Source organism: Prunus avium, chromosome 3, assembly GCF_965620075.1.
Source record: "Prunus avium chromosome 3, drPruAviu1.hap1.1, whole genome shotgun sequence".
Lineage (NCBI taxonomy): Eukaryota > Viridiplantae > Streptophyta > Magnoliopsida > Rosales > Rosaceae > Prunus > Prunus avium.
This window is the reverse complement of record NC_142286.1, coordinates 24,912,713-24,932,738: the sequence shown is the minus strand read 5'-3', so window position 1 is coordinate 24,932,738 and position 20,026 is coordinate 24,912,713. Positions and strand designations below refer to the sequence as shown.

Here is a 20,026-nt window from a genome sequence, read left to right as displayed (position 1 = left end):
CTGAATTACAGCTCAGGGGGAACGTCGTCTTAAGTTTTTATTATGATGTTTATGCACGTCGTGATTGAGGAACACTATTTACGACATGGGCTTTTACTGCTTCCGTGTTTCGCGTCGTGAATGATAATTCACGACGTGCTTTGTGCGCCGTAATAGATGTGTTCTGGTGTAGTGAGAATGAGTTTAGAAGCCTAAATCTTTAAAGTCGTCATAGTGGATATCCAACCTAGCTGACTGGATCAAATCTCAAATAAAAAACCAATCAAAACAAAGAAAAAGAAAATTCAAGTTTGGAGGAGTATAGAGGGAGAGGAGAGAGAGTTTAATTTTAATTTTTTATTCATATTTTAATCAATTTAAAATATAAAAAAATCATTTTGCCCATGCATTTAACAAAAAAAGTTAACAAAATTGACAGCATGACTACTTGTCCTAACGAAAGTGAAGTTGAAGGACCACGGAAACGATTTTGGAAATTGAGGAATTCAAATGCAAATCGGGTCTAGGGACTAATAAAACAATTAACCCCCCCTTATTTTTCTAACACCATGATAACCAAATCTTGCATACTTCTTCTCTAAAAATTCATATGTGTAATGGGACATGATTTCTTCTAGTTATTAAATAATGACATAAAATAAAACCTTGCATGATATACGTGGGAACATTATATATTTAGAATCGACCAAAAAAAAACCTTATATATTTAGAATGGGATTATTAAATCAAAATTCTTCGACGCCACGTGCTTACCACTCCACTCAGAATTATTCCATCTCACCTGCTAATTGAGTCTTAATAGTTAAATCAAAATGATTTGACCCCCAAAAAAATAGTTAAATCAAAATGATGTAAAGGCGACCCATATTTTTTAATTAAAAATATAAATAAATAAATAAAAAAGTTGCCATGACAAATATAATTACAATGAAAAAAATAGGATGAAAAACGAGAAGCATTTTGTCTGCTTTTATTTCATCTGCCTCTTGACTAAGCAAACCCATGTATAAGTACATGTTACAGAAAACTTTGACAAAAATGAACTGAGTGATCTTGTATCTTCTTCTTTGCCATCAAAGTCATCACTGATTGCCTGAATCTTTCTAGAAGAAAAGGCGGTTTTGAAGTAGAGAATCAAAGAAGGGTTTCGTGTCAACTGCGGCACAGGAAGCCAATCTTTCTAGAAGAAAAGGCGATGTTCACAAAGTTAATTATTAAGAGAAGCAATGAAGTCCCAAATTATTATTCCCCAGAATAGTATAGATGAAGAGGCTTCAAGCTTCAAGGGTTTTGAAGACCTTTAGCAAATAGAGAAGCAAAAACCTGCATGTTATGTTTGTCTAAGACCAACCCAACATCAACAACCCCAGCATCAGTCTTGGGATCTGAAAAGGAGATAGCCCTGGTTCTATATATGGAAACAATCTCAACCTTCTTTGGTCTTCCCCATCCAAAATCAATCTCATAAACACCAAACCGATGTGAACCAACAAGCGTAAGCATTCTCTCACTAGTCATAGTAAACATTCTTCAAACCCAATTCTCTTCCCCATCCAACACCCCCTTCTCCAAACTCTTTATAGCTTCACTGATTGCATTCACAGCCACAACCAACCCATCTTCTCCAAACAAGGCTTTTGTTTCGGCAACTGCTGTACTTCCCGCTATGCAGTTCCCAAAATAGTTTGGAGATACATGAAGATCCAAGCAAGACCTGCAATCCACGTTAAAAGTCAGACGTGTTTGGTCACTGTTTCCTCTGCCTTGACTACGCAAACCCATGTATAGGCACATGCTAGAGTGAAAGTTGACATATGAACTGAACGAATATCTTGTTGTTTCTGCTCTGCCAATTTAGCCTTCAACAATTGCCTCAGTGTTTCTATATTTGCTCTTGTGAATTCAAAGGTGCCTCGGATAGAGTCCGGTGGGGGTTTCCTCTCCCAAAACATTAAGCTTCGATTGTTGGGACCGTCCTTATTTCGATAGGAGTTCGAGTAGAGTGCTCCGAGCTGAGCTGGATCCTGTATGACCCTTCTGTCATAGAATTGTTTCAGCAGATCATGTAGCACTGAATTAGATTGCTCATCATGTTTGCAAATGTGAGCCCAAGATTTCACAAACAAAGTTGAAGTCTTGCCATCTAGGATTGCGTGGTGCATGGAAGTTCCAATAGAAAAGCCACAGTTGGGAAAGACAGTGATTTGCAATGCTACCACTGCAGCTTGTTCATGAGAAGCTCCCAACTGGGGTACAAGAGGATGGTACTCTGTGTTGTGTAGATACAGCTGCACCAAAATGGATTCAGCTGCATCCTCAACTTGTGATACTCGCAAGTGCACGAGCCGTTTGGTAGTATAGCATATGTAAGTGCGAGGTCGATCCCACGAGGATTGGTGATTGAATGATTCAATTCATTTTCCCTACACAAAACAGAAATGAAAAAGAAAGGAAATAAATAAAACAAGGAAGAAAGAAATAACTAACTCAAGCAGATAAGTTCCCAAGTTCAATTAGATTAATGGATTGATTCTAGCTAAAGTATGATTAAGCCATGGTGTGTGGTCATAACCTTGTGTTCCTAATTCCCTAATTTGATCATTTGTTGTCTAACCTAAAATTAAGCATTAGGAACCCATTAAGCATAGAAGAACAATTTAAACAACCAAGCATGTATCTAATCCCTGTTGTCGAATGTCCATACATACTCTTCCTATTCATAGTTCAATTCGAATTAAAGCATGGTGTCTACTCTTAATTCAAACCAAGATAGCTAACATGCAAGCCTAAATGGTGATCAATCATTCAAACTAGCATATTAACTTATAAGCATAATGAATAAGAACAAAAACCATAATTGAAACTTGGAAACTAATCAAACTTGAAACTAAAGAAAAGAATTTACATAATGAAAAGTAAAGTGGAACTAAGAAAAACTTAGGGAAAATTTCAACACAAAAGATTTCATTACAACAATTGAAAACTAGAAAGAGAAACTAAGAGAATTTGAGGGAGAGAAGGGAAGGGAGCTCTAGAGAAGTGTTTGAGAGCTCCCCCCCTTGGGGTGTGTTTACAAGCTTAGAGAACTTCCCTATTTATAGGCCTAGGGGAAGTGAAAATCTGAATTCAATATGGCTAATGCATACAACACTTGTTTTATAAAATCTGAAATGGTTGATGCACTTGTATTAGAAAATCTAAATTGGGTAATGCACTTGTATTAGAAAATCTTGAATTGGTTGATGCACTTCACCAATAGATCCCACCAGCAGCCCTAGCTCATCTTCATGTCACCATGACCAAGCTTCCAACCAGCTCAATAGCTCATGCCTAGCTCACCATGACCAAGCTTCCAACCAGAAATGATAGCTCATCCTGAGGTCAGCATGACCAGCAACTTCAAGGGCTTACGAATTGGGCTTCCCTTAAGCAAATTAAGACTTTAAGCACTCAAACCTGAAGTTCAGAATGTCTTCTTTCCAGCCATATATCATTTGGGCCAATCCAAGGTTGGAGGAGGAAATTAAGGCCAAAACAAATTGCTAACTCATTTTGCGCGCTGATAAAATCCATCCTGAGCATGGCTCTGTGTTTGCTAGGTAAAAGACTCCATATTTATCCAATGGGGCTGAATTTTGGATATGTTATAGTACACACCCATTGGAACAACGTTCATGAAGAATGCGGCCTCATCCGAGCTGTGTAGGTTGCTGAAACAAATATTACAATGTGACCTACGGAACTGGACTGGGAGGGGGCTGTAGCCAAAATGAGTTTGTCTTTAAGCTCTTCATCCATTCATCCAAATTAGGCCTTAACATGCTTGAATTGCATGGATTATGCTCTCTTGCTCTATTTGCCTACAAAACACACAAAGGGAGGCAAATAACTTAGAAATCTAAGAAACTAAGCAAAAGAAGTAAGTAAATAGGGCATGTATATGTATGAAATTATGAGCTTATCACACCCCCAAACTTAGATTTTGCTAGTCCTCGAGCAAAACAAAAGGAAAACGAAGAAAAACAAAACAAAATAAGAAGTTAACTAGACCACTTTCGTAGGTAACTCGATTGCATTGAGCATATGCAACAAGCCTTTAAACCTCTAGGCATCCCTAGTAGGAGGAGTTGTGTCTCCTGAGGGTTTAACAGATACGATACCCACAAACGTTTTTCTAACTCTACAAAACAAAGTGGTTAGAAAACTTAATAGATTTGTTAGTCCTTAAGAAAAACAAAAAACAAAAACAAAACAAAAACAAAAACGTTAACCTTCCAACCGAACAGAAATTTTAAACTTCATAGACATGGCTCAACAAGGAACAAAACAAGCACTAAGGAAGTTCCAAACATTATTCAAGTGCTACCACAATCTCACAAAAATCATGCTCAAGATGTGTGTGTGTGAAATAGCCATGAAGGTACAACTCATGCTTCTCAAACAACGATATGAATTCCTGCAAGAATGAACACAAGTTTGCCAAGCTAAACCAAAATCAATAGGACTTTACTCATGGATGTAATGTAATGGTTAGAAAAGGAATGGATATTGGAACACAAAGTCTAAGGAACAAAGTAGAGCATATCATGTAAACAAGATCATTGACATTTGAAATGTAAGGCACATAAATTGAAAAGCTCACAATACCAGATTTTGCAATTGAATCACTTCACAATTTGATTTTGACATTTACACACTTTGTATAATATTTGGCCCAATTTTGCGGCTCTTTACCCTAGATCACCTTGATTTCTCCTTATATCACCCTAGGGTCGTGACTACATTGACCACACTTCTTTTCTCTTTTTCTTTTGATTTTTATAGCTCATTTATTGCCTTGAATACATTACAATCTCAAATACAATCATACTCTACATGTCCCCTAGATGGTAGGATATTTAATAGATGATAAGGTGATAGAAAGAAATGGCTAAGTGTTTGGGCACAAAAGGGTTTACAATGGAATATGTATTGTATGGGTTGATGGAGGAAAAAGAAAGAGGCTTAACAAAGATGGCCTAAATCATATCTTAGTTATAAACTTGACATTCCAGTGAATCACACAAGCAAAAATGCATACAATTGGGTAAGACATGCAAGAGTTGTATAATCATGGCTAAAGTGCATAGAAAGCTCAAGCATAATTATGTGAGACTTAGCTAGCAAAAGAATAAGATTCAGACCTAACACAATGCTTATCAATTTCCTAAGAGCCATATTAGAAGTTAGACTCAAGATTTATCATTGGTGTGGGAAGGAAAACTGAAAATGACTCAAAGAAAAGAAACAGAAAAGAAAAACGAGAGGTTTCAAATTGCAAATTGAATATTTTATTTTTAATTTATTAAAACACACAAATATACAAGTAACTCAAGGATGACCAGTTAAGGGCCTCAGAAAACACAGCCAGGGGATCCGGGAAGGTTGGAGGGGTCACAATGGTCCCGCTTAAAACCCAAACTTCTTAGACACCGAAGGTGTCGCCTAAAGAACTCCTAGACACTGTATTGACGGAGACACTCACTGGAGTTACCACGAGTCAGCTCATATAAAAAATCTTTTTAAGTTTTTTATTTTTATATAAAAGAAACATAAACTTAAAATTACTAAAATAAAAACAAAACAAGTAAAGAGAAAGGATCGAAATACTTCCCCTTGAAGCGATTAGGTCGAGCGTGATGCATTTGGAGGTCGCGACTTCTCCCACTACTCCACACTTCCTATCTTTGAAATTGCCTTCTTTCTCCCTCTTTATTAACCTGTCATAAATTTCTAAAACAAACACACAAACTTGAAATGGAATTAAAAGGATTAGGAAATAAAAACTAAATTGAAAAGGAATATCAACACACATCCAATTCCATGCTTCAAAGCAACAAGCATCAATGGGTTGTGTAAGCTGGGACTTAAACCCAGTTCTCTTGCTTGTTGGGCAATTGTCCTTTTCTGTTGGACTACAAACACAACTGGTCCATTAACATCATTAACTTTAAAACTTGAAATTGTCCAGTTAAGAAAAAAATAATAATAATAAAGTAGGAGAGCCAAATAGAATCAAACAATGTTACCGATCCCCGGCAACGGCGCCAAAAACTTGTTGTGTAGATACAGCTGCACCAAAATGGATTCAGCTGCATCCTCAACTTGTGATACTCGCAAGTGCACGAGCCGTTTGGTAGTATAGCATATGTAAGTGCGAGGTCGATCCCACGAGGATTGGTGATTGAATGATTCAATTCATTTTCCCTACACAAAACAGAAATGAAAAAGAAAGGAAATAAATAAAACAAGGAAGAAAGAAATAACTAACTCAAGCAGATAAGTTCCCAAGTTCAATTAGATTAATGGATTGATTCTAGCTAAAGTATGATTAAGCCATGGTGTGTGGTCATAACCTTGTGTTCCTAATTCCCTAATTTGATCATTTGTTGTCTAACCTAAAATTAAGCATTAGGAACCCATTAAGCATAGAAGAACAATTTAAACAACCAAGCATGTATCTAATCCCTGTTGTTGAATGTCCATACATACTCTTCCTATTCATAGTTCAATTCGAATTAAAGCATGGTGTCTACTCTTAATTCAAACCAAGATAGCTAACATGCAAGCCTAAATGGTGATCAATCATTCAAACTAGCATATTAACTTATAAGCATAATGAATAAGAACAAAAACCATAATTGAAACTTGGAAACTAATCAAACTTGAAACTAAAGAAAAGAATTTACATAATGAAAAGTAAAGTGGAACTAAGAAAAACTTAGGGAAAATTTCAACACAAAAGATTTCATTACAACAATTGAAAACTAGAAAGAGAAACTAAGAGAATTTGAGGGAGAGAAGGGAAGGGAGCTCTAGAGAAGTGTTTGAGAGCTCCCCCCCTTGGGGTGTGTTTACAAGCTTAGAGAACTTCCCTATTTATAGGCCTAGGGGAAGTGAAAATCTGAATTCAATATGGCTAATGCATACAACACTTGTTTTATAAAATCTGAAATGGTTGATGCACTTGTATTAGAAAATCTAAATTGGGTAATGCACTTGTATTAGAAAATCTTGAATTGGTTGATGCACTTCACCAATAGATCCCACCAGCAGCCCTAGCTCATCTTCATGTCACCATGACCAAGCTTCCAACCAGCTCAATAGCTCATGCCTAGCTCACCATGACCAAGCTTCCAACCAGAAATGATAGCTCATCCTGAGGTCAGCATGACCAGCAACTTCAAGGGCTTACGAATTGGGCTTCCCTTAAGCAAATTAAGACTTTAAGCACTCAAACCTGAAGTTCAGAATGTCTTCTTTCCAGCCATATATCATTTGGGCCAATCCAAGGTCGGAGGAGGAAATTAAGGCCAAAACAAATTGCTAACTCATTTTGCGCGCTGATAAAATCCATCCTGAGCATGGCTCTGTGTTGCTAGGTAACAGACTCCATATTTATCCAATGGGGCTGAATTTTGGATATGTTATAGTACACACCCATTGGAACAACGTTCATGAAGAATGCGGCCTCATCCGAGCTGTGTAGGTTGCTGAAACAAATATTACAATGTGACCTACGGAACTGGACTGGGAGGGGGCTGTAGCCAAAATGAGTTTGTCTTTAAGCTCTTCATCCATTCATCCAAATTAGGCCTTAACATGCTTGAATTGCATGGATTATGCTCTCTTGCTCTATTTGCCTACAAAACACACAAAGGGAGGCAAATAACTTAGAAATCTAAGAAACTAAGCAAAAGAAGTAAGTAAATAGGGCATGTATATGTATGAAATTATGAGCTTATCAGTGGCTTCAACAAAGTCACCACTTGAAAGATGGTAGAAGTCAGCATTAGACTCTGCCATCGTGAGTGAAACGGCGTCACCTTGGACATAGCTAAGAACGGGCTTTTTGGAGTCTTGAGGCCAAGTGAGGTTTCCTGCCAGAGGTAGAAAGTGCTGGAGGGTGTTAGAGAGTGAGGCTTTGAGTTTTGGGACACGTATGGAATCAAAGAAGAGATGTGTTGCAGACTAAGTAGGCATTTGGTAGAAATAAAGGCGCTGGACCGGCCCAAACCTTAACCAGCAAATGTCGAAGAAGGTAAGGGGAAGGGAGCTCGGAGAAGCGAATGCCCCTGGTGAGGGCGGAGGAGGAGGAGCCACCCTGCAAACTTCAACTACTTTAACGGAGCTTGGGTTTGCCATTGCCAATTGGAGATGGAAGTTAGAAGGTTGAGGCTGTTGTGATCCTTTTGTCACTGGTAGTTGATATGGAGTCTGTCCAAGTGCTTAGTTTGTAAATCATTTTCATATTTCAAAAAGTGTGCGATCACCAAATCTTGCGTCCTCTTCCATAAAAATTCATATGATTTCTTCTTGTAAATAAATGACATAAAATAAAAGATTGCATGATATACTTGCGAACATTATATATATTTATGATGAGAATATTCCACTATGCTACATCCACTTTGAAGACGACGGAATATTTCACTATAATCAATGAGAACATACAAGTAGTATTTATCACTCAATTTCCCAAAGACCCAGAGGGAATGCTAGCAATCTTTTCTCTAACCTTATCTTTTGGACCTTCTCCCTTCTCCTCATGACATGTGTCAATTTCCTTACACTTAAAACAATTTCATTAATGCATCATACAAAATACTTTTTGTTTTCCAAGTTTACCCTTATTAAATGTATAAATAGCCGAAAACCCTTTGAACTATTTTGACTATCGAACTTCACACCCTAAATTATTTTTTCAGCTGATTTAGACCTCGGACTATTTTAAATGGTCAATTAAGCACCTCTCATTAAGTTTTTAGACTTCCATCCAATTTTCTGTTAATTATATAGGTAAGTTTGTCATTTTACAAGGACAATACCAAAAAATAATAAAGAAAATGTAAAATCATGATTTCTTCTCTCTTTCTCTTTCTTTATTCTTTTTCCTTTTCCTTCTTCTTCTCTCTCTCTCTCTCTCTCTCTCTCTCTCTCTCTCTCTCTCATATTTTTCCTTCTTATTCTTCTCTCCCTCTCTCTTTCTTTCAAGAATTTGATTCAAAGCAGGTGTTTTTTTTCTCCCCCAAGTGCACAACGCCTTCTCTGCAACACAGATGCACATATATGAAAATCCATTCTAACATTACCTCCCTCCCCTTCCTCGTTCGCAGGTAACGAAAATAAGCAAAAGAAATTGATAGCCAAACCAAATCAATGGACACTTAGCCAACACCCACGGTCAAATAAAAACAACCCAATCACCCATAAAAATCATCCAGTCTCTGAATACCCAAACACTGTGAATGCAATCCCTAAATCCCATTGACCCAATCAAGAACAAGTAGGTGGCAATGAAGATGAAAACATATCTTGATTCTGATTATATGCTTATTTACACAGACCAACCATTGGCATTCACTCGAAAACCCTTGTGGATGGGGGATTGCAGATAGAGAGTCTTGGGAGGAAGGGGCTGGGGAAGACGTTGATTGCCTTCCCTTTTAAAAAAAAAATAAAAAAAAATAAAAGTTTTGTAGTTTTAACAATTTAATTATTTTAAACTTAAAAAAGTTAAATTTTAATTAAATAGTGAATCACGTGCCTAATGATCGGTTCATAATTGTATATCATTTTGTACCCTTCTAGCTTATAATTTGGTTATGTTTTTGAGTTAAACTTGTGCTTTTAATCCTTTTTGTGTTTATCTTTCAGTTCATTGAGCTTTAGGTAATAATGATGGCTTTAGAGAGCATAATTCATGCAATTCAAGCATGTTAAGGCCTAGTTTGGATGAATGGATGAAGAGCTTAAAGACAAACTCATTTTGGCTACAGCCCCCTGCCAGTCCAGTTCCGTAGGTCATATTGCAAGCTTTGTTTCAACAACCTACATAGCTCTAATGAGGCCACATTCTTCATGCAAGTTGTTCCAATTGGTGTGTACTATAACATGTCCAAAATTCAGCCCCATTGGATAAATCTGGAGTCCGTTACCTAGCAAACACAGAACCATGCTCAGGATGGATCTTATCAGCGTGCAAAATGAGTTAGCAATTTGTTTTGGCCTTAACTTCCTCCTCCGACCTTGGATTGGCCCAAATGATATATGGCTGGAAAGAAGACATTCTGAACTTCAAGTTTGAGTGCTTAAAGTCTTAATTTGCTTAAGGGAAGCCCAATTCGTAAGCCCTTGAAGTTGCTGGTCATGCTGACCTCAGGATGAGCTATTATTTCTGGTTGGAAGCTTGGTCATGGTGACATGAAGATGAGCTAGGGCTGCTGGTGGGATCTATTGGTGAAGTGCATCAACCAATTCAAGATTTTCTAATACAAGTGCATCACCCAATTTAGATTTTCTAATACAAGTGCATCAACCATTTCAGATTTTATAAAACAAGTGTTGTATGCATTAGCCATATTGAATTCAGATTTTCACTTCCCCTAGGCCTATAAATAGGGAAGTTCTCTAAGCTTGTAAACACACCCCAAGGGGGGGAGCTCTCAAACACTTCTCTAGAGCTCCCTTCCCTTCTCTCCCTCAAATTCTCTTAGTTACATTTTCTAGTTTTCAATTGTTGTAATGAAATATTTGTGCTGAAATTCTCTTTAAGTCTTTCCAAGTTCTACTTTAATTTTCATTGTTATGTAAATTCTTTTCTTTAGTTTCAAGTTTGATTAGTTTCCAAGTTTCAATTATGGTTCATGTTTTTATTCATTATGCTTATAAGTTAATATGCTAGTTTGAATGATTGATCACCATTAAGGCTTGCATGTTAGCTATCTTGGTTTGAATTAAGAGTATACACCGTGCTTTAATTCGAATTGAACTATGAATAGGAAGAGTATGTATGGACATTCGACAACAGGGATTAGATACATGCTTGGTTGTTTAAATTGTTCTTCTATGCTTAATGGGTTCCTAATGCTTAATTTTAGGTTAGACAACAAATGATCAAATTAGGGAATTAGGAACACAAGGTTATGACCACACACCATGGCTTAATCATACATTAGCTAGAATCAATCCGTTAATCTAATTGAACTTGGGAACTTATCTGCTTGAGTTAGTTATTTTCTTTCTTCCTTGTTTTATTTATTTCCTTTCTTTTTCATTTCTGTTTTGTGTAGGGAAATGAATTGGATCATTCAATCACCAATCCTCGTGGGATCGACCTCGCACTTACATATGCTATACTACCAAACGGCTCGTGCACTTGCGAGTATCACAAGTTGAGGATGCAACTGAATCCATTTTGGTGCAGCTGTATCTACACAACAAGTTTTTGGCGCCGTTGCCGGGGATTGGCAACTTAGTTTGGTTCTATTTCTTTTCCCTACTTGTTTTATTTTTATTTTTCATTTTCATGTTTTTCTAGACAATTTCAAGTTTTAAAGTTAATGACGTTAATGGACAAGTTGTGTTTGTAGTCCAACAGAAAAGGACAATTGCCCAACAAGCAAGAGAACTGGGTTTAAGTCCCAGCTTACACAACCCATTGGTGCTTGTTGCTTTGAAGCATGAAATTGGATGTGTGTTGATTTTTCTTTTCATTTTAGTTTTTATTTCCTAATCCTTTTAATTCCATTTCAAGTTTGTGTGTTTGTTTTAGCAATTTATGATAGCTTAATAAAAATGGAGAGAGATGGCAACCTCAATCATAAGAATGGGAAGTGTGGAGCAATGGGAGAAGTCGCGACCTCCAAGTGCATCACATTCGACCTAATCGCTTCAAGGGGGAGCATTTCAATCCTTTCTCTTCTTTGAATTATGTTTATTTCCGTCATTGTTTTTACCTTTTGGTCCGCGTTGAGTTCTTTGTTTTTCTGTGCTGAATCCAACCATATAAAGAACGTGAAATGTGGACTTACGGTTGGAAAGTTATAGCCTAAAAACTGAACACAGGTCGAAGCTGAAAAACAGAGAAACGAATCTGTCCAAATGGTGATAAACGGGTGATAGAAAGTGCTGTTTGTGTTTTTCTTTGGTTTATTGGTTTGTTTCTTTTAGTACAACAATTTATGTTGTTTGTTTGAATTTGTTTAGAGTACTTAGTTCATTTTCGTTTATGGTTTGTTGTTCCATTTTATCTTAATTTGTTTTTATTTCTTATCTTAAAAATTTTAAAATAAAAAAAAAAAGATTTTTCATATGAGCCGACTTATGGTAACCCCAGTGAGCACTTCCGTTAATACAGTGTCTAGGAGTTCTTTAGGCGACACCTTCGGTGTCTAAGAAGTTTGGGTTTTAAGCGGGACCATTGTGACCCCTCCAACCTTCCCGGATCCCCTGGCTGTGTTTTCTGAGGCCCTTAACTGGTCATCCGTGAGTTGCTTGTATATTCGTGTGTTTTTAAATTAAGTTTTCTTTATTTTCTTTGTTTTCTTTTCTGTTGAGTCTTTGTTTTTGTTTTGTTTCTGTTTTTGTTTTGTTATGTTAGTTTATTTATTTATTTATGTGGTATGGTTAGTTAGTTTATTTCTGAGTGTTAAAACTTTTTTTTATTTTATTTCAAACATTGCATAAAATAAAAAAAAAACAAAAAAAAAAACAAACAAATAAAAAAAAAACAATAAAAATAAAAAAACAACATCTTCATCATCTTCTTCATCTTCTTCATCTCCATCATCATCATGGCTTGCCTCTATTTTCTCGCACTTGTAGAATCTGCAGCAGCTCCACATGGTCCTCATTTTTTCTCTGCAGTGCTTCCACGTGCTGATTGGCACAGTAGAGCCGCTTCTGCAAGTCCGCCACCATAGCCTTCAAGGAAGCTATTTCCTCGCTCATCGCGGCACACTCCCTTGTCCTCGCCAGTAATCGCATGCCCAAATTGGTAGCGGAGATCGCGTGGAGCACAGTTAAATTGTGGGACTCCTCTACCGCTGCCTTATCAGACCTCTGTGCCACATGCAGATGATCTGTCGGAGTGAGCTTGCTGCTAATCATGCCTCCTAGCAGCACTGCTCTGTTCGACAGTGCCTCAGAAAAGTTCGGTATTGCCTCAGCAAAGTTTGAGGCCGTGCCGTTATGATATGAAGAGTTTGGAAAGACAGTGTTTGGAGGAGCCCTTGTCTGGGCATTCGGTGGTGCAAGTGAGAGCTCAAGGTTGAGATCATCAAGGTGAGTGCATGAGGATGCCATTTTTTTCTGTTTCTGGATTTTTTGATGTTTTTCCTTGAGTTGCAGGAAGAAATGCTGGGTATCATCTGCTTGCAGAGGTGTGGTTTAAATAGACATATGCTGATGAGAGAGAGCCAACACCATTTCGGATTTCCCGGGCATGCTCGACCTAATCGCTTCAAGGGGGAGCACCTTTACTTTACTTTATTATTATTTTTTTTTTTCCTCCGTGTTTTCTGGTGTTTAATGTTTTTGCCCGTTACTTTCATTTTCTAGAGTTTTGTGTTTTTGCTTTTCCCTTTCGGCTATCATCTTTATCTTATTTTAGTTAGGGAAATGTGTTTTCTTTTCCGTTTGTCGTCTTTGTTTTCTTTTTCTTTTTCTTTTTCTTTTTCTTTCTGCAACCTTACTCTTTTATTTCCGAAACAAAATAACGAAAATACAAAAACAACAAAATAAAATAAAAACAACAATAATGCAGTAGGAAATCATTTCTTCTCGGTGCTTGGTGTCTCGACCATTGGAGCTTTGAGTTTAGCCCTCTGGCTGTCCTCTTCCGGGGCTTCACGCACAGCTTCTTGGGGCTCATCACTTGAGCTCCCAAAGATCGCAATCTTAGCTTGAGCGTAACTACTGTCGTGATCTGTTTGTTTGCGTTTACCCGGTCAGTCTAGGTCCTCCAGCTGTTTTCGCATGTCGCGAGAGTACAACTCTACCATTTTTGATAGGTTTTTATTCTCGTCCCGCAATACTTCTAGCTGGTGTCGATTCACCTCCACTATCCTTGACCTCTCCCTTTTCAAGCTTTTTATAGCAGTCTGACACTCCTCAACCATACTTCGCTCCGCCGCCAACTGACCTTTCAGCACCTCTACCTCATGGGACTTCGCAAGTAGGCGATGACCCAAACTTACGACTGTTGCCGTACTCTGCACGCTCAGTGCCAGGGCATCGCTCACGACCCGGTTGTCATCCCTTGTCCCCAGAACACGTATATCTTTAAGAGTCACTAAATTTCTAGCCACTCCAATGGCAACATCGTTGTCCAGGAGTATTGAGTCAGTTACTGTCACAGGCCCCCGTGCGGAAGCAAAGTAGGGCATCCATACTGGTGCCGCTGCTTGGCCTCGTGTCTGAGTCGGTGGAGCTAGGTTGAGATCCAACGAAAATGGGTAGTTAGAGGCCATTTGATTTCTCACTCTCTTTTCTTCTTTCTTTCTTTTCTCTTTTGTGTGTTTCTGAGTTTACGTTTTTTTCACCCTTTCTTATAGACTTAGTCTTTGACAAACCCTAGCCATTACAGCATCTGAGCATTTTCTGAAACTCCAGCATTCCTTGAGTCCCACAACCTTCTCGCCTTCCAACCATACCCAACTCATTTATCACGACGTGTCTTTTCTGAACGAACGCGTTCAGTAAAGTCTTCGCGCCTTTCCATGAGCCCGTAATTTTTGCTTGTGGAGTCTGCGGCGCCTCTATGCGTCGACACGTGTCTCGCCCTGTCTGTTGGTCCCTTACACTGAACCGAGACATCATGACCCATGTTAAAATCCCGCTCTTTGTGTTGCTAATCACGGTTCGATAGTTTGTTTTTACAAAACTAAATAATAATAAAAAGCCGGAAATGAAAACAAATTGTGGGTCAGGTTTCAATTTAGTTTGGGTTTCAAAGTGGGTTAAATTCACCGTGGTTTGTGTTTCGAAATTGTGGGCTTTGGGCTTCAAAATTTTTTTGGGTTTCAGAATTGTGTGATTAGGGTTTACTGTTTCATTTTTTGTTTGTTTGTTTGTTTGTGTTGTAATTTTTATTTTATAATTATTTTGTTTTTGTTTTCTTTTGTGATTTTGTGATTTTTTTAAATTTGCTTTAATACCTTTCATTTGTTGTTATGACATTGTTTGTGGTTAATTTTTAAACATTGAGGACAATGCTCATTTCTAGGTTTGGGGGTATTGGAGTTTAGCAAGTAAACTTGGTTTTTCTTAAAATTTTAAAATAGAAAAAAATTTAAAATTTCTTTCTTGTTTTGAATCTTGTTTTGTTTAGTCACTTTCCGAACACATTTGATGAGATTGTGATAAATGTTGCATGACTTAAATAAAAAATTGAATTTTATTTATTATTTATTTTTTCCTTGTAAATTTTTATTGTAAAAAATAATAATTAATTAATTAATTAATTTGGCATCGTTCTAGCATGACATGTTCGAAACCTTCTTTGCACTTGCCATTTGTTTCATAATTTTCCAATTAAAGGATTTGCATGACCCAAAGAATTGTATCAAGCACAAATTAGACTTATATAACCATACAATGTGAGCTTTTGAGCCTTGTGCTTCATTTCATGAGTGTTATACACATACTCTTATTTTCTTGTCATCAAAGTTGTTGTTTGATCTCATTATTCATTGATTTGGTTGAACACTTAAAAGTCATTCATTCTTATGCAATTTGATTTCATGACATTTAAGAAGTGATATTAAGGCCCTCTTTGGAACGTTTGTGCCTTTCCAGCTAACCTTATGCATGCTTAAGCATGATTTTCCATTGTGTACCATTTTGAGCCTACATGTAAACCTTTTCTTTCATTTTACCAATTATATTTCCTCGCCTTAGCCCGAAAAACAAATATTTACCTTTCTAAGGAATTCATGAGCTCTAATTCAGATGTGTTTTTCAAGCTAAGTTTGGGAAGGGATATTATTTCAAATTAAATAAAAAATAAAAAAAATCACACAATTGGTGAAAGAAAAGAGAAAGTTGTGATTAAGTGGCGGTTGTTTGAAAATTCATTTTTGGGCCTTCAAAATAAATTGGTGTTTGTTCAATTCAAGGAAAGGAGTATGAATCAATGTAAATGAAGGTATAAGGAGTTTTGATCGTGTAAAAGAAAAAATCTAATCGTGATGATTCGAAGTCTTGTAAACAATTGTTTTATGCTCTTATGTTTTGAGTTTCTTGGACTTTGTTTTATCCATACCCTTCATTTCTTACTCACCTTACACCCTTGGCCCCATTACAACCTATGCTAAAGACCTAAATTGATCTTAAATGTCATGTGGTTGAATTGCATTTATTTTTCTACTTTTAAGTGTTTGGCATCCTTCTTGAGATCATATTAATGCAAGTTCTTCATCTTTCTATTGCGAGTTAAGTCCCTTATGGTTTAACTCTAATCTCATGTTTATAACTGAGTGTTGCATTGTAGCCCTCTTCCGAGTGATTCATTTGTGAGAGGACAATTTTGGTGAGATTTGAAGTTGAATTTTTGCTTTGTATGATTTTTGAAATTATGTGGAAACTAAGATTGGAGAATTTGTTGCATTTGGCTATCACACTATACACTTTGAGCATGTTGTGTTTTGAACTTTGCCACCTTGTAAATAATGTCTAAAATTGAGTTTTTATTGTTAAAACTTTTGAGTCATGTGCATGAGTCATTTCTCTTCAGAAAATGTTCGGAATGATGGTTTTGAGTTTTTATTTATTTATTTTTATTTTTATTTTTGTTTTGTTTTTGTAATTATTTTTGTTTTGGTTTTTGTGTTTCTTTTATTTTGCTTAAAGACTAACAAATCTAATAAGTTTTCTAACCACTTTGTTTTGTAGAGTTAGTAAAACGTTTGTGGGTATCGTTTCTGTTAAACCTTCAGGAGACACAACTCCTCCTACTAGGGATGCCTAGAGGTTTAAAGGCTTGTTGCATACGCTCAACGCAATCGAGTTACCTACGAAAGTGGTCTAGTTAACTTCTTATTTTGTTTTATTTTTCTTCGTTTTCCTTTTGTTTTGCTTGAGGACTAGCAAAATCTAGGTTTGGGGGTATTTGATCGGTTCATAATTGTATATCATTTTGTACCCTTCTAGCTTATAATTTGGTTATGTTTTTGAGTTAAACTTGTGCTTTTAATCCTTTTTGTGTTTATCTTTCAGTTCATTGAGCTTTAGGTAATAATGATGGCTTTAGAGAGCATAATTCATGTAATTCAAGCATGTTAAGGCCTAGTTTGGATGAATGGATGAAGAGCTTAAAGACAAACTCATTTTGGCTACAGCCCCCTGCCAGTCCAGTTCCGTAGGTCATGTTGCAAGCTTTGTTTCAACAACCTACATAGCTCTAATGAGGCCACATTCTTCATGCAAGTTGTTCCAATTGGTGTGTACTATAACATGTCCAAAATTCAGCCCCATTGGATAAATCTGGAGTCCGTTACCTAGCAAACACAGAACCATGCTCAGGATGGATCTTATCAGCGCGCAAAATGAGTTAGCAATTTGTTTTGGCCTTAACTTCCTCCTCCGACCTTGGATTGGCCCAAATGATATATGGCTGGAAAGAAGACATTCTGAACTTCAAGTTTGAGTGCTTAAAGTCTTAATTTGCTTAAGGGAAGCCCAATTCGTAAGCCCTTGAAGTTGCTGGTCATGCTGACCTCAGGATGAGCTATTATTTCTGGTTGGAAGCTTGGTCATGGTGACATGAAGATGAGCTAGGGCTGCTGGTGGGATCTATTGGTGAAGTGCATCAACCAATTCAAGATTTTCTAATACAAGTGCATCACCCAATTTAGATTTTCTAATACAAGTGCATCAACCATTTCAGATTTTATAAAACAAGTGTTGTATGCATTAGCCATATTGAATTCAGATTTTCACTTCCCCTAGGCCTATAAATAGGGAAGTTCTCTAAGCTTGTAAACACACCCCAAGGGGGGGAGCTCTCAAACACTTCTCTAGAGCTCCCTTCCCTTCTCTCCCTCAAATTCTCTTAGTTACATTTTCTAGTTTTCAATTGTTGTAATGAAATATTTGTGCTGAAATTCTCTTTAAGTCTTTCCAAGTTCTACTTTAATTTTCATTGTTATGTAAATTCTTTTCTTTAGTTTCAAGTTTGATTAGTTTCCAAGTTTCAATTATGGTTCATGTTTTTATTCATTATGCTTATAAGTTAATATGCTAGTTTGAATGATTGATCACCATTAAGGCTTGCATGTTAGCTATCTTGGTTTGAATTAAGAGTATACACCGTGCTTTAATTCGAATTGAACTATGAATAGGAAGAGTATGTATGGACATTCGACAACAGGGATTAGATACATGCTTGGTTGTTTAAATTGTTCTTCTATGCTTAATGGGTTCCTAATGCTTAATTTTAGGTTAGACAACAAATGATCAAATTAGGGAATTAGGAACACAAGGTTATGACCACACACCATGGCTTAATCATACATTAGCTAGAATCAATCCGTTAATCTAATTGAACTTGGGAACTTATCTGCTTGAGTTAGTTATTTTCTTTCTTCCTTGTTTTATTTATTTCCTTTCTTTTTCATTTCTGTTTTGTGTAGGGAAATGAATTGGATCATTCAATCACTAATCCTCGTGGGATCGACCTCGCACTTACATATGCTATACTACCAAACGGCTCGTGCACTTGCGAGTATCACAAGTTGAGGATGCAACTGAATCCATTTTGGTGCAGCTGTATCTACGCAACACCTAACATGTGACATTTAGACGGAAAATTGGATGAAAACTAAAACGACATAGGCTAAATTGACCATTTAAAATAATCTGAGGGCTAAATTGACTGAAAAAGTAATTCAGGGTGCTAAATTCGACAGTCAAAATAGTTTAGGGTTGCATTCGGCAATGTACCCTAACTTTTTTTGTTTTAATTTACAACAAGCTAGTCTTTATATATATATATATATATATATATATATATATATACAAATGGTGGGACAAAGTCATTCTAGGAAATATTATCAATGAAGTCAATGCAAATTATCCTCCTATTCAGATGCCTCCAAGCAGTTCAAATGCAGTTAAAGAAGCCTCTCCAAGCAGTTCAAATGCCTCCCTCAAAGGAAAATCTAAGAAAGAATTAACAGAATTAGCTCAGCAGCTCCTTGCCCAAGTTTCTCAAATGAAAGATGAAGATGATGAAGATGCTAGTCCAAAGTCAGAATCTTCTTCCAGTCAAGTGCCTAGTCAGCAATTCAGTCAGAAGCCCAAGCCTAGATGGTCAGATTACGTGCCCGACAGTCAAGATCCTTATGATCTCTCTGAAGATTGAAGCCTTCCAAGTCAAAGATGCCTCTGCCAAAGTTAAATTAGCCGAAAGCAGAGATAAAGCCCTTTCACCCATGTGAAAGCAGATGCCTTTCCTTCCAGTCAAAGATGCCCTGACAAGTTAAAGGATTTTCAAAGATGCCCACGCCCTTCAATTCAAAGTAGCCGAAAGCAAAGATGCCCCGACAAAGTTCAAAGTTAAATGTTTTTCACTTCAGTTAATTCAAAAGTTTTTTTGTCTTCTTTCGTAAGCCAAGTCTATAAGTTAGAAGGTTTTCATTTGTAAGAGCCAAGCTTTGTTCAATAAGCATTGTAAGTTTCTTTCAGTTTTCAAAGTTCTCTCAGAGTTTGTAGACCTGAGGCAACTACAATAGTTGTGAGTGAGAGTGGAGTGTGAGTGTCCTGCGTGACATTGCTTGCTTTCACTGAACTAAGATTTCTGTAAGTTCTTACTTTGTTTTCAAAGCTTCCACAGTTAATAATATTTTCAATTAATATTATTTTCTGTGTTTATCTTTATAGTCTTCAAATTTTAATTTATGATAATTCAATTATTTTCATTAATTTGTATTCTCATTTTAATTAAATTTAGTGCTCTCATAATTTTTTATTTGTATAATTTATTCACCTACCTTAATTTTCTGTTGAGTTTACGATTAATTTATTAGTTTCAATTTGCATCCATTCATTAATCTATTTTATTCATTATTTCTCTATTTTTTATTTTTTAGTTGCCCAAGTCATCTTCCAAGTCAACTATTTAGTCATACTCTCTATTCTCTCCCGTAGCTAACAAATCCATTTCCTCTTTCATGTCTTCAAAGTCTTCAAATTATTAAATACACAA

At 36.7% G+C, this 20,026-nt stretch overlaps 1 pseudogene; it reads right to left on the bottom strand.

The window, feature by feature from the left end:
• Nucleotides 1-1,281: 1,281 nt before the first annotated feature.
• Nucleotides 1,282-8,184, bottom strand: LOC110767002 (phenolic glucoside malonyltransferase 1-like; annotated as a pseudogene).
• Between the last annotated feature and the right edge of the window lie 11,842 nt (nucleotides 8,185-20,026).